The sequence below is a fragment of the Heliangelus exortis genome, chromosome 5 (assembly GCF_036169615.1).
Source record: "Heliangelus exortis chromosome 5, bHelExo1.hap1, whole genome shotgun sequence".
NCBI classification, from domain to species: domain Eukaryota; kingdom Metazoa; phylum Chordata; class Aves; order Apodiformes; family Trochilidae; genus Heliangelus; species Heliangelus exortis.
In genome coordinates, this window is record NC_092426.1 from 29,422,483 (window position 1) to 29,437,613 (window position 15,131).

The 15,131-nt window shown below is 35.5% G+C and overlaps 1 protein-coding gene across 3 annotated transcripts in view; it reads right to left on the reverse strand.

The window, feature by feature from the left end:
* The window catches only part of DPH6 (diphthamine biosynthesis 6), a 182,331-nt gene that overhangs the window by 33,979 nt on the left and 133,221 nt on the right, over positions 1 to 15,131 (reverse strand). The window lies entirely within an intron of this gene.

A 15,131-nucleotide genomic window follows, 5' to 3' on the forward strand; every position in this document is an offset into this window, starting at 1 on the left:
TAGGCTTAAAAAAGTAGGCAATACAGTTATTTCATGGAGACTGCTCTTTTTCTTGCAATCTCAAACTACTCCTGTGACTGTACCATTTAAAAAAATGCTGATCACAATGTATTTTGCCCTCATTTCGCAATTAAAACAATGGTTCTTAACAGAAATGGTAGGATTTACTGAAACTAGAGAAATGAGTTAGTAACACACATAAAATTTATTTTAAATGCTGGAGTACTAATGATTTAGTTCAGATATTTCAGACAGTCTTGAACAGCAGAATAATCTTGCACAAATGCTCCCGGAAGATAGAATGTGTTTTCTTAATAGCAAAGCTCATTTTGAAAGTATATTTAAATCCTTTTCACACCAACCATCACATTTGATTAGCTAATTTGCTAAGCTAATTCTGAATAACAATTTCTTTTCTTCTGATGATATTAAACAAGCGGGACAGGCTTCCTTCTTTGTAAAAATTTTATGAACTGCACTGTGCAATGCTAACAGGGATAGGAAGTGAACGTAATGTTTCAAAATACTGAAACACTCTTCCATGAGACAGAGAAACAAATCCTGAAGTTGTAGCCATTTCAACCCAACTATTGCCTCTGTGTGCGGTAAATAGCATAACCTTTGAATCTTAACAAACCTAAGATGAGTTCAGGAAAGAATTATCTTGTCCCTGTATTGCTTCTCTGTATCCAATCCTTTTCCATCTGAATACAAAGAAACACAACCTTGAGCTTTAAACCAGGAACACAACACTGCAGTGGGTTGATTCCAGCCTAAGTGCTACACAGCTTCTTGCTGACTCCTTCCCTCTGCAATGGCACAGGTGAGAAAATTTGCGAATCACAGTAAAGACAGTTTATTAAGTGAAGAAAAAAGGAACAAGAAAGAAGAAAAAAGAAAGCAAGTGATGCAGTGGCTGTTAAGACCTCCCCCCTGCTAAAAGAGACCTAGGTAGACTGTGAGCAACTGCAACACTCCCAAAGACTTCTTCCCTTTAGTTTTTATGGCTGAATATGATTTTACATGGAATGAAATAACCATTTGGTTTTTTGGGATCAGCTGTCCCAGCTGTGTAACCCCCATCTTCTTCCTGCCAGGGCATACTGGCAGACAGAGAAGGCCTTGAACCTCTCTAAACACTGCTCAGCAATAGCTGAAACTCCTAAAAGCCTTCCCACCACTGCTTTGGTCACAAATCCAAAAGAGAGCACCAAACAGGGTGCTATGAAGAAAGCTTACTCTATCCCAGCCAAAATTAGTACACACTTTTAGGTCTGCTGTTACCTTATACTTAAATGCACATATACTCATACTATTGCTATATTTACAACAAGGACTATTTATGGAAACCACCCCCATTTTGTGATATACATACTCTCAAAAAGTACAAATTCACAGTAACTTATCAGGTCTCTAAACATACTTTTTTTTCCTGAACAACTGTTCAAACAGTTGAACGGTTGAAATGCTTATTCTGGCCAGCTGTTTATATTTTTTTCCTTACTTTTCCCTCCATTTTTATAAAGAGGCAATATATTAAGCATTTTTAATATTTGTGGCTTACACCATCTTCTTTGTGTATACAGATAATATTTTTTAAACCAATTTACTTACATAGAAGCATATACCAGTAATATTGTCCATTGCCTGACCTCTGAAAGGAAAAATAATAACAAGCCAAACCTGTAATTTTGCCTGAAGTCGATAAGACCATATAACTCACAGTACTTTCAATTCACAAACTCAATTTTCACCCAGTTCCTCCCAACTTGAAGAGGAAGAAATAATGACAGGTTACAGGCACTTTATTTCAAAATTCACTCACAAAGTTATTGACAAGCATTTTGTACAAAATATCTCTGATGCTTGACTCTTGTGAGCTGTTTTCATGAGAAATGTACTTCTCTATTAACGACAGTGGAGTCTAATTCTAAACCAAACATGTAGCAATTGCTTTAGCATTTCTGGTTTTGATATGGGAACAAAAATAGGGATAATTTGTCTCAAATTGCAGTCACCCCAGTCATAATAAAATCTCACTGAGTACTATTTGCTTTCAGTACTTTCATTAGGCTAGCCAGGGCTGTTATTAAGGTACCAACACATAAATGGTATATTAGCACTTAACAGGAGGAGCTCAGTATTCTCCTCTAGGAGATGAATTCTAACCTTGTCAATATAATTCTGCTCTGAGTGCTGTAAAACAGTTTGAAAAGATGAAAAACTGGAGCTTTGTACTGAGAGAAAAAAAAAAGTCATGCTCATTCAAGCTTAAAGGCCACTTTGCTGGCCCAAGGTGCTGAGGTAGTGTTTAGAAAAAAAGGTCTAAAAAAGCTCGCTCAGGTCACATCAAGCACTAAGACAAACTTTCTACTTCCCTGTACTTGTCTTAGGTTGTTAAATCAATTACTCACTATTTCTGCTTGCCTTCAGTTGCCATTTAAAATATGAAGAACTACTTGGAAATTAAGGCCAGGAGAAAGTACATTTCCAAATTTAACAAATGAGAATCATTCTGCATGAAAGAATATTCATGGTGCACCTGTACAGTACCACAGTGCTCATAACCTTTAACTTTAGAGTCTGCACAAAGCACAAATGATGGAGCTACCAGGGAATAATAGGCTTTCAACAACTGCTACAGAATCTTACAGAAATACTTCTAACAATGCTGCTAACAATGACCTCTCCTGACTTATTTCCAGGAAATTGCTGACATTTGTGTTTCACATGGATGCTGCTTTTATGAGTTAGCTTTCAGAAATGTGCAATGGTCTTAAAACAGCTGAATGTCTTTATGATGGCCTGTCTAGTAAGTCAGGATTAATATATAAGGTCTGCTAAGAAATTCTACTAATATAATGCTGGAACAACTTAATAACTATTAGAAGTGGAAATGATAAGAATTAGTTTATGACTAAGCTGCATTTTGAGATTGATTCTTAACTCTCATCAGTGAGATTCAGCACTTCTGGCAGTCAGCTCTGGTATTATGAAGAAAAACCTGGTTTTAGGGTTCTTGCTCCAGCATACTGTTCTATATCTTTTTATGAAGGAGCACAGGTTTTGGGCTAGTCCTATCTCTTCAGTGTTGGGAAAAAAAGAAGGTAGAAGAGTGCGGAGAACACAGAAGGGCATAAAGATTGGCTTGTTAGTCTTGAAATAATTCTTTGGAAGCTCTAAAATTCTTATTATTGAGAGACAAGAACACTGTTGAACATATTACTCAAACTTTACAAATTTCATTAGGCTGTAGGTGTAGCTGCCATCTAAAGGTATTTGTCTTCAAAAACTTATTTTATCAGTATTCAAATAATTTTTGAACTCACAGGAGAAGGTTTGCCTGTTGAACATTCCCATTTCCACTTCTTAGCTTTTTCAAAGGATGTAACCCTTTCTAAGAACATACACGGAGAAGTCCAAAAGTCATGGGAGAAAATGAGCAGAATGTAAAGGTTTACTGTCTGACTGACGAGGTAGCAGGGAGACAGACTCTAAATCTGTGCTACATTTTTACAGTATCTGATTTAAAGGGGAATGGAGAAGGAAGCCAGGTAACATCCTTTCACTCAGCAGGAAACACTCTGAAAAGAGATGACTCTAACAACGTTTTCTTTCAGGAATGGATGCAAACTGGATTGCCTCAGATGATTGCCTCAAGCTGTCACACTATGACTGGATTTTGATTCTAGCATGTTATGAAGGGGTAGATCCCCAAAATTTGGAAAAAGACTTGATGTGACTAGTGATTTAGCTCTAATTGAATCTCATGTTAGACTGTCCTCACAACATGATTCATAATATGTTCCCTCAGCCAACAGGATCATCTGCTACTCAATTTATCAAAGGTGGGAAAGATGGAGTTCCAGAAAGTTTAGAAAAGGAAGCCAAAAAGCAGCTTTTTCTAAATACATGCATTGTATGATAGGATGTAAGGGTTGTAAACTCATGCAGGGTGTTGTTTGACAAGAGCAAGCCTTCAAAAAGAATTTTCCAAAGTAATGGCATATTTCTTGATTTAAAAATAATAAAAAAAATCAAAGGCAGACCTATTAAGTCCAATGAAAACACAGGAATAATGACTATCAGACAGACTTACAGTTAAAAAATAAATTTTACAAAAGTTAACTATTTTATTTTATTGAAAAAAGTTAATATGTCAGCTATTAACACTTACTATGCAGATTTGTTTATTTTTACTCTCCTCCTTTTGTTCCAAATGTGAAAGATTCTTTTTGTTGCATGAATAAGGACTAAGGTCTATTTACCTCACAGCTGAATATGGAATCAGGCTATAAGAGACAGAGATGAATGCATAATTGCTATTTTTACAAAGAATTGACTTGAAGAACAAAAAGAAAGATACTGTGATGTTACTTTTAGAAGCTGAGTTTATGAAAACCTTCTATGGTATGCATTATTACACCATTACAGTGGCAAGATTAATGTGCCTTTAAATAATACATTTAAAATTTCTTTTACACAGACTGCATCAAACTCCTGAGATCCAGTTTAAGCTTTGCTAGAGTCTCTCACAATAGGTTTATGACTTTAAGAAATAAAGATTCCACTAGGAAAACTGTGTAAGAACAAAATGTTAGTTCCTGAAGAAAGCAGGAGAGAAGCAATCCTTCTCAATATCCTAGTTTGTCTAATAAATAGGCCACATGCATTCCTGGTATAAAATGTCTGAATTCAAAGATGAATACCACAGTGTTTTATAATAATAAAATTGTTAAGAATATTTTTCTGCAAAGCTTACAAAAATAAGGAAGTCTAACACTTAGTATTCCTCCCTCTGATCCAGAATGTGTTGGGCAAAGCTGACAGTAGTTCAGTTACCACTTTGTCTTGTATAAACTATTTTGTACAATCTCAACTAAAACTAAGCCTGTATTTACTTGGTGTTAATGAATAAATAATAATAATAATACAAATCTGTAGAAAACAAGGTGGTTCTTTATTTTTTGTGTCAGCATCTGATAGCAGATTTTGCAGAATCATTTCTGTGCAGTATTTAACTTGAAAAAACACAAACATGAAAAAATGAAAGAAGATACAGGGGAAGAAATATGGGAATAAAATTCAGAAACAGTTCTAAGTGTACTTTTAATTAGTTTTTGTAATTCAAATTGATTTCAAACTAATGTCACCTCTTATTATAATTCCACATGCGGACATTTGGTGAAAAAAATCCAAATTAAGTTTTCTTCATAATTCTTAAAAAATCTGCATGCAGATATGGTAGGGATACAAAATTAATTTGTTAGATATGAAATGCAAATAATATGCCAAGCACAACAGCTTAACTTTTCCAAGAGAGGCATTTTACAGGTTAGGAAAATGAGCACACCTCAAGTTGCACTAGTGAGAGTATAGGAAATCTGAAATCTACACAACATATTGCTGGCTATTATTAGGATTTCTCAAGGTGATGGGCTAAAATCTTATGGTACTCAACCAATTATGTCAGAGGAAACTAACACAAGAATTAATTAACACCATTCCTAAGGCAAAAATCCTACAATAAAACTAGCATCTGATTTTGTAAGTTGAAACAGCTTTTTGGTGCATAAAGGCTATTTTTAAACCTTTGCAGAGTCAAAACTTTCATGAGGAATGGTCTCTGAATAGTTCTACTGTAGGCAAATGTAAGCATTATATTAAAAAGATAAGCGAGTAGGGAAACTCATGAAAAAAGAAAGAGTTCACAAAAAATCAGATCAATAACTATACATCATCTATAACTTATATTTCTCAAACAGAATAATTTAGCAACTTGCTATTCTGTCTTTTACCATGATTGTCAACAGAGGCCAAGAACTGGCACGAATTTTCGTCATTTCTGTGTGATAGACAAAAGGGCTCAGCTGAAATTAGACACAACCTTACAAGCTCTCTTTTGATTATATTTAGTACATAAGGATATCATTTGCTTGTTAATTTTGTTTCTGTATTTTATTGTTGTTATCTCTGTGTTTTCATCCTTTCATTTCAGAAACTGAGAAGCTCTGTGACACGATCAAAATCAGAGCAATTAGGATCACATTTCCATGAACAGTCATCTGAACAGTCTCTAGAACAAATAAACAACAGAAACCCTGAAGACTGCGTGCAAAGTCTGTAATAATTAGGCTAATACCTCTGCTTTCTGGACTTACCAACCTCATAATGTTCTCAAAAAGCAAACTCAAATAATTAGAATACATTGAAAGAAAAATAGAAAATGCAAACTGGCCTTCTGAAAGACAAAGACTGCATGCACAGTAATAGAGAAGAATCCTCTATTTAAGCCTAAGACTTCAATTTTGGATTATCAGGTATGTATCACAATCTTGTTCTATCTCATTATCTAAAAGCACAGTCTCAACAGCCCCATGGATTTAGAGTTTTCAACTACCCACTGAGTTTTGCACACTTCAGTCTCTTCAAAATACATTTCATAACTGTATGTGATGATTATGCCATCATCAGAGGAAAATAAAGATTTTGATATGCTAGATAATCAATTATGGGAAGAATGTGATAATATCAAATGGAAAATATAAACTAACATTTCCCCCACATTTTTAGATGGCTATATACCTCAGCTATAGCACTTGTTATTCAGAGGAAAGCATGTTCAAAGGACTGCAATAAATATGCCTAGACTCAGAATCTGGGAAGTGCAGGGCTGCCAGCATGGCTGAGCAGGGGGTGTAATGTCTCCAATTCAGAATTAGACCATTGATATTACCTTTAAAAATGGATATGACTGCTTGAAGATTTTCCCTCTTACTTGGCCCTTAATTACTCCCACTGACACATGAGACAAATTAAATCTAATTTTTAGATTTAATCTGGTTAGTTTCAGGTTTTTTTGGGGGGCTGGTGTTTTTGGAGGTTTTGTTTTCTGAAGGAACACGGCTTCAGCAGAACATTTCAGAAAGCAAGTGTTCTGATACAATATGAATACCTGTATTTTTTTTTCAGTAAGTCAAAAGGGCTAGAAAGGGATTTTAATTTTTGTTAAGTGCATGCAAGCCTTTGGTTTTCTGGCTTATTCTGCAGAAGCAGTCATGCTCCCATATGTACTTACCAACCTGATAAACACCATTCCTACTTCATGGGAAGCTCAGCCTCTTGGTTCTCATCATGTGGCATAAAGTATTTTAAACTTTCAAGGCCTGATATATTTTAGTCCAAGTATACTCATAGGGTTCAAAATAGGAATTTCTAGGTGAAATCTAATGGTCTGTGATATACAGGTCAGACTAAATGATCTGATGGTGCCTTCTGGCTCCACAAGTTACTGAAGCTATAAAATCTGTTTTACTTACACTCAGTCTTTCTACTGGTGCTGCAGTGCCTGAACTCTAAAAGCCCACCCTGAGAAGGCAACCATGCATCTCACTCATTACAGCCTTTAATATCCCTTGCTGATAGTTTTAAATTTTTTAACAGCCCTGCCTGTTGTGCTCCCTTTTATGTGTTCTCATAGTTACAGGTATAATTTCAGAAGCAAAATATCAAAACAATAAGCATAATAAAAATGAAACAGGTTAAAGCTTATTAGCAGTAGGGAGCAGATGCAGCAAAATTCTTCCAGTTCCCCTACATTTCCTCCCCAGCAGGGACTTTCTGTCAAGCTGTGAGTTGGTTCTACACAATAATGCTGGCTGCTGTTACTGCATTTGCACCTTCCTCTACCTCACTATTGTAATAAAAATTCACTTTGATTTTTGGTTTCTTCCCACGTAATAATAATAATATCTAAAGCAGTTCCTGCAGAGCTAAATGTAAATTCAAGTACTGCATGCTGGATGCTCCAAAGAGCATGTAAATGTAGAATTGGTAAGAAAATAATTACATATAGAAAAGCTGTTTTATTTGCTTTAAAAATATTAACTTTCTTTCAACTAACTAAAGGTTCCTGAGCTGAGAGATAACCAGTTAATGACTGAAGTTAAGATTCCTTAAACCCTCTCTCAAACATACATCATTCAATATATGAGTTACAATGTGGAAAAAAAGATAACTATTTAAGGAACAAAGTCATAAATTGATAGCAATATAAACTGAAAGCAAATGAAGTCTGCCACATGAAACATGATCACAGACTGTCACTCTGAGGGTTTTATTCATGCATAGTGTCAAAAATAAGCACTTAGGAAGGAAGAGTTGAACTGAATTAAGGATGTTCAAGATGGGAGATTCCACTTGAAACATCATTTGAGAGTGTGTACCCAAATGGGACAGAAAACGAGAAAAGTTAATGGTCAAAATCTACTTTGTGGGCATTAAGGATAACTGATTCTATGATTTAGAATTTACATTTCAGATACTGATTGCAAAGACTCTGAAAGTCTGCTTTCCTTCTGAACTTTGACCTTGAGTTCTGGAATTAATTTTCAAACAAACAGCTTTGCCTCACGTATTCTAATGATGATCACCTGTTCATCTGTACACATACAGAACCATTAGCTACTGTCTATAAACCTGTAATTAAATTTTGGAATAATCAAGGAAGAAAGCTGACATGCTGCTGGAGGCAGAAGAAAAATGATTTGAACTTCCTGTTGGCACTATCAAACTTCTATTAACTGCAAGCTGTCTCTGTTGAGATACCCACCTTTATTTATAACCTGATACACAGATGTGCAGTCAAAAATCTTTTCTATGCGTAATTTTTAAACGAAGATTTTTAGTGGAAAATACAAACATTTAAATTCCTTCACCTTATGTATATGAATATTTTAGGGGCAAATGTTTGTTTTTTTTCAGTAGTCAGTTACTTTCAGTTTTCAATATGGTCTAACTGCAAAGGAAGATCAATTAACAGGACTATTAGTACTGCACATCTTTTATTTTAAGTCAAGCCATTCCTATTGGTCAATACTGTCTTGAATACAGCTTCAAACTTGGATTCTGCAGGACAGGTTTTCCCTCAGTTCAATGTTACAGTAATCAAACTCAGGTGATGCAATTCAGACAATTTCTCACAGTGCACTTTGGGGGGTTGCCCCCAGCTAGCAGGCATCTTCCCTGAGTCCTTTGCTCTGGCTCCCCCCCAGTAGGATAAGGGAGAGACTCAGTATGAAAAAAGTGAGGAAAAAATTTAGAGGTGGAGATAAAGACAGTTTAACAACAAAAGGAAAGAGAAAAAAATAAAGGCAATCACTCACTACCTTCCAACAGCAGACTGATGCCCAGCCAATCTCTGAGCAATGACTACTTCAGAAAGAAAACCACCCTTGCTCCAGTTTTTATTGTCCAGCATGAATTTATATGGTATAAAGTATCTCTTTGGTCTGTTCAGGTCAGCTGTCTCAGCTGCCCCCCCCTCCCAGCTTCTTGCCAAGCCCCAGACTGCTTGCTGAGTGTGGGCAAAGTTGTAAAAAGAAGGGCCTTGGATCCCATATAACGGGGATCTTAACTCTTATATTCCTAATGGCACTTAAGTCCTTGCAGAGAAGATTAGAATGGAATTTTCAATAAACAGACTTTAAGTGACATATATTAATATATATCCTTGTTAGAAGTTCTTATACAAGGAAAAAAAAATATATAGTCAGGGTTATGTATGTAATGTATATTTCACTGTAAGCATATATATATGAGAAGGAAGGGGAACAGAGAAATGTGTACACCTATACACATTCCCCATGAAATTCTCTGAACCAGAGACTATGAGACTGAATTCCTGAACAGATACCCAGAACTCTATGCAAACATTCATTTGACAAATTCTGACAAAACTTTACCAAAATTACTGACTTAATTAGAAATGACTGACAATTAGTATTTTCACCAGTTAACACTTACATTTTCCTCTTTTAGACTCACTTGCACCTTTGTTGAGATATCCGTAGAAGTAACTACTTTGTCAGCTACAGGAGTTTGCCAGGATGTTTCCACAAAGGTGCAAGATGCATAAAGTTCTGCATATTACTACACTGAATAATGCCCAAAAGAAAATAAAAGTTAGATTTCAAGTGTTACCAGCTGTGTTCATTGTGTTACAAGGAAAGATTGACAAGAACTAAGCTCATGTATCAGATCAGCTGGAAGCATTTTAATTTTTCATCCAGGAAGTTGAATAAATACAGAGAGGAAGCTGAAAGTGATTTTTTTACTGCTGAGCTGACATGCATGTTGCTGGGTATTGGCCAGGTAGCACTCATCATTTTCAATATGCAAAATGTAAAGGGGTTTCAAAATAATGCTAGCTTACTTTTACACTGTCTTATGTATTCTTTTGAAAGTGGAATAAAGGAAAGGATAACTAATTACTGGTTTACTTCGATTTTTATGGTGCTCACACTAAAAAGACAAATTAAAATATCCTCCCTGGAAAAGACCAAGATCTAAAATAGCTACTTAGTGCTTAACATCAAGCTACCCCTTGGAAGCACTGACTTGGAAGGCACATGATGATTAACTTGCTACCTGGTTTTAAGAAGAGCCAGCTGTTCATAAAGCTATCTATGTAGGCTGGGATAATAATCTGGCTCTTCTTTCAGTCCTGATCAGCAGGTTTAATTAGTCCAAAGGAGAATAACAACAACAAAAAAACCTCTGAAGCTCATGATTTTCCTGAAATTCTTCCCTTCACTACGGGGATTTAAAGTGCCCTACATGTAATTAGGACTACAGAATAATAGGGAAGTTTTCTGAATAAAAGTAGGACCTTGATCACATTTCAACTACCATGGCAATTGCCCCTCTAGAAAGAGGGATGGTCAACAGGTACCAGCCTCAGGACTGAAATCTTCTTAATGGCTTTCACAGTCATCACACACAAGACTTTTGACCAGAGGTTCTGGCCTAAGCAAGCAGTGGATGCATATTTGCCCTCTTGCTTAGCACAAAAGTGACAGGCTCAAAACAGAAGTAATATTTTCAGCACAAGAGATGAAGAATCACTCAGAAAAACTCTTATAAGGGAAGTGCTGCAGGGGAAAATCAGTCAGCCCAGATGAACTAGGCTGTTTACCACCCTGAATAACTTGACATGCATTTCTTCACTGTGTCTAACTGCAAAACAATGTTCAAATGCATGTATATATTACCTGTAAATGGCAAATAAACTACGGTAAATCAGTTCATGGAAATCAGAGTTATGCTGACTTATATCAGATGAGGCTTTATACAAGAAATGCTCTCCTTTCTTATTTTCTATTCTTCATATGTCATGTTTACATTCTACAAGTTAAATTAATGTTTACTTTTTTGCACATTATGCAATCGTATAATTTTATGTATACACATATATTGAATTTCTGATAATGGCTTTAGTTTAAAACATGTAGAGAGCTTCATTGTTCTTTTCGTTGACTGTATTCCTCTTTAGCATTAATTAAGGCTCCATTAATGTTGCAAACAGAATATAATATTCTTCCTTTAACAAAAAAAAAAAGTGAAAGAGTGAAAGTGGCAAGTCTTTCACCTCCCATTGTGGCCAGTGGCAAAAGGCAGAATATCTTCAAGGACCTCCTGAGTTCCACTATCTGCATTTGACCTGTGTTAAATATTCTCATTACAGTTGCTTCAAATGAATACAAAAGCTTTGTTAATCTGAACACAGGGGAAAAGAAATACACTAAGCACAAGATGAAAGACCCACTACCACTGTGCTATTTGAATGCACTGCGTGTTCTAAACATGGGCCATAAAAGAAGCCTGCTTTAATACACCAAACTGTAGAGCATTCAAAATAACATCTAGTAGCAAAATAAATGTTGTAAACCTGAGGAGAAACAAAAAAAAGGGAAACAGAAACCTGTATTTTCTTCCTATTGAATTTTTGATAGGCATAGGTACCGTCTTGTGGCAATGTTTTTCAAAAATATTTACTTTTATGCTGGTATATTACTAACTATATTAATTAACCTATGCAAGATTTTACTGCAGAGCAAGTGTAGTAGGGCTCTAACCTACCATTTATACATTTATAATATTAATTTACTTCTGCTTTTCATATTTAAATATTCTGTTCAGGAAATTGATATAAGAAGGAGACAAATTAGTATTATCTATACTACTGTCTACAGCACAAAGATTTACAAGGCTATTTGGAAACCTAACAATTGTATAAAACACAGATATTAACTAATACAGAATATATACAAAACCCATGTACCTGAATAGTACAGACTTGCAAGCATCTTTTTAGGACAGCACTAAAGTACAAATCTTCTCAAGCAAATCTGTTGTTTGCTCGTTTTTTCATATTCCTTTAAAGTTTTATGGTAAATTTTTCCATAGGTAAAGATATTCTTAAATCTCTGTCATGAAGACAAGCCTTTGACTACCACTATTTGAACATAAGCTACTTCTGTTCTACCTAGGAAAAAGGAAGAGAATGTATGACTTTTACTTAAATTCATGACAGCCTGAATACTTCTAATACTCCAGACAGATCTGAACAGAGTGCTGTGTTACAGATGCATGATGACATTTTAAATGACTGCTGTGAAAACAATAATTACTCCAGAAAATGACTGCATGTAGCTAGACAGTTTCTAGTTCTGGAATTAACTTTTTTTATAACTTGGGACCTCTTGCATTATTTGAAAGGCACAGTGGAAAGACACAGGCTAGCACCACTGGGTTTTAGGAGTGTAGCTTACTACAGGGGTTCCCTAAAACAGGCCCAGTGCCCCTAAATGGCATCCTAGTTCAGGCTTATTTACATCTTTTGACACCTAAAAAGTTTGCAAATCTGGCCCAAAAGATTTCAATTTAGACACTTAAATTTGGCATCAAGTTACCCAAATGCTGGAATAAGCAAGAAACCCATTCACAATATAACTGATAAAACACTGCAAGTTTTTTTTCCCATCACTTCTGCTTCACAAGCTATTAAGACACACGTTGTCAACAACCTGACTGGCATTCCTGACAGAATCAAAGTCAGCTGTAGCACTCTGCTGGAGTTGCAACAACCATGGCATCACAGCCACTCATCCTGAATGCTTTCCATTAAAAAAACCCCACAACTTCTGTTGGAAGGTGGGCTGGAGAACTTTTAAAGTTTGAAGTACATTTGCTCAGGAATTTATTGGAGGGAGAGGACTTAGACAACTAATATCAAATGGAAGCTGTGTTATAAAAACCAAAAGACACATATTTTTTCATGTCATAAGAAGTATTCCACAGGGTATATTTTTCACAACTGAAGACAGAAAATAGAGTGGAAGCTGCCCAATAACTTGGAGTGGAATTGATCTACAGTAGCATCATTGAAAGAAAAAAGCAGGATATACAAAATGATACAAAGATATAAGATGATAATCTTGAGGTTACCCATACACCTTGCAATTACTTAAATATTATCTTTTTCTGCCACCCTCCCTTCTATTCTTAACAAAATACATCGTTTTCACTGTTTCATCCATCTTGTCAAAACCTCCCTCCACCAACATTTTGGGTTCACTTACAAACACAGTCACTCCTAAACTTTGTGTTGGTAACAAAACATTGGGTATAAGACTTTCTAAATTATTTCCCTATACATTTTTTTTTTTAGAACAGAAATCAGAGCTAATGTTTCAGATAGTTCTGCAAAATTTGCCTCAGAGCTTTGTGCGTGCCATCAAATCAAAATAAGAACTGAAACTCTCTTTTTATCATTCAATCATGTTCATCAAGAGTTGTTTTTTGAAAGCAGCAAATGGCCTTTAGGTTTTCCTGAGAAAAACTTCATGTGCTCTTAACTCACAGAAAGAAATTAATTAATAGTACTTTGTCATGGAATATACATTTGAACAGCAACAGCCCAAACCAATATCTACTACATAGTTCATAAAAATTGATACATTTTACTGGCCTAGCTATACTAAATCTTGCTGGGAATTAGCAAGATGTAAAAAGAATAAGACAAAGCAGTTAAACAAGCTGGAATGCCCAAAATCTTGAGACAGTAGAGCATGTTTCTTATTTATATTGGTGAGAATAACAAAAGAAAGCAAAAAGCATGCATTCAGAGTAGGGGGGGAAAAAAAAAGATCATGATCTTGTCCACCTCAGTTACCCTACTGAAGTCTGTCATCCAGACAGAAGTACAATAATCCACCACTTGAAAGTACCACGTGGATGGTTCTGCATCAAAAACACATGGGGAGGGGAAAAGGAAGGCAGGGGATGGACTCAGCTCCCAGCTGAATAAAGTGAGTCTACAAAGTAAATTAATAAAATTTTGCAGCCACAGTCACTGTTATATCATTATACAATAATTATTTGGAATATTTCCATCTATCAATAATACCATCTGTCCCACCCAATACAAACGGACTACAACCCATCTGGCTTATTTTTTTCTATTGATTACTCTGCTGAATGAGTTAGCAAAACTGCTTATAAAATCATCATATTACATGACACTGTCACTAAAAGATGGGAAGTAAAGAAAAACACAAGATGAGACTTAATTGGAAAAACTGTCAGTTCTTCTTCCAAAAAGTTTTAGCAATGCTATAAGGCTTTTTTTTTTTTTTTTTTTTTAGGCTACTTGAGAAAAAAAAGAGCACCAACTAACACCAAGAAAAAACAACAAAACCAAACAAAAAACCCACCACAAAACCCCCAAAACTGTAAATGCAAACTACTGGATTAGGCAGAAACTATTCTACCACACAAATGTCACTGTTTCTGACTAGGTATGTTAGAGAAGCTCCCTAAATGTAATTCCTGAAGAGTGTCAGAATGTTCCAAAGTATGCTTAGGAATCACAAAGAAACTGTGTAAGCAATGTAACTTAAAACTGAGGTGAAGGGAAGCTGCTGTTGACGGGCATTTGTACTTTTTAATTCAAATTTTTTGTCTTTGTTTCATTACTTGCATAATTACTTTTATGCCATTTCTGCAGCCCTCAACTACTGCTTCCCTTAATCATAATTTAATTTCTCCAGCAACCACTACTTAACAGCAATGCAGCCTTATCCATCCACAAACTTAAATGCTTACCTTGGCTACCTAACTTAGTTCCTACAATACCCTTTAATTTCTAACGAGGAGAATATCTCAAAATGCTCATCCAGAGACCTTTTCATTAGCTCAGTGAACACATTCTTGGTTGGTTTTATTTTTTCTATCTTTTGGTTGGTTGTTTTTTTTGTGTGTTTGAGTAAGACCTGAGTGGGGGGGCAGTG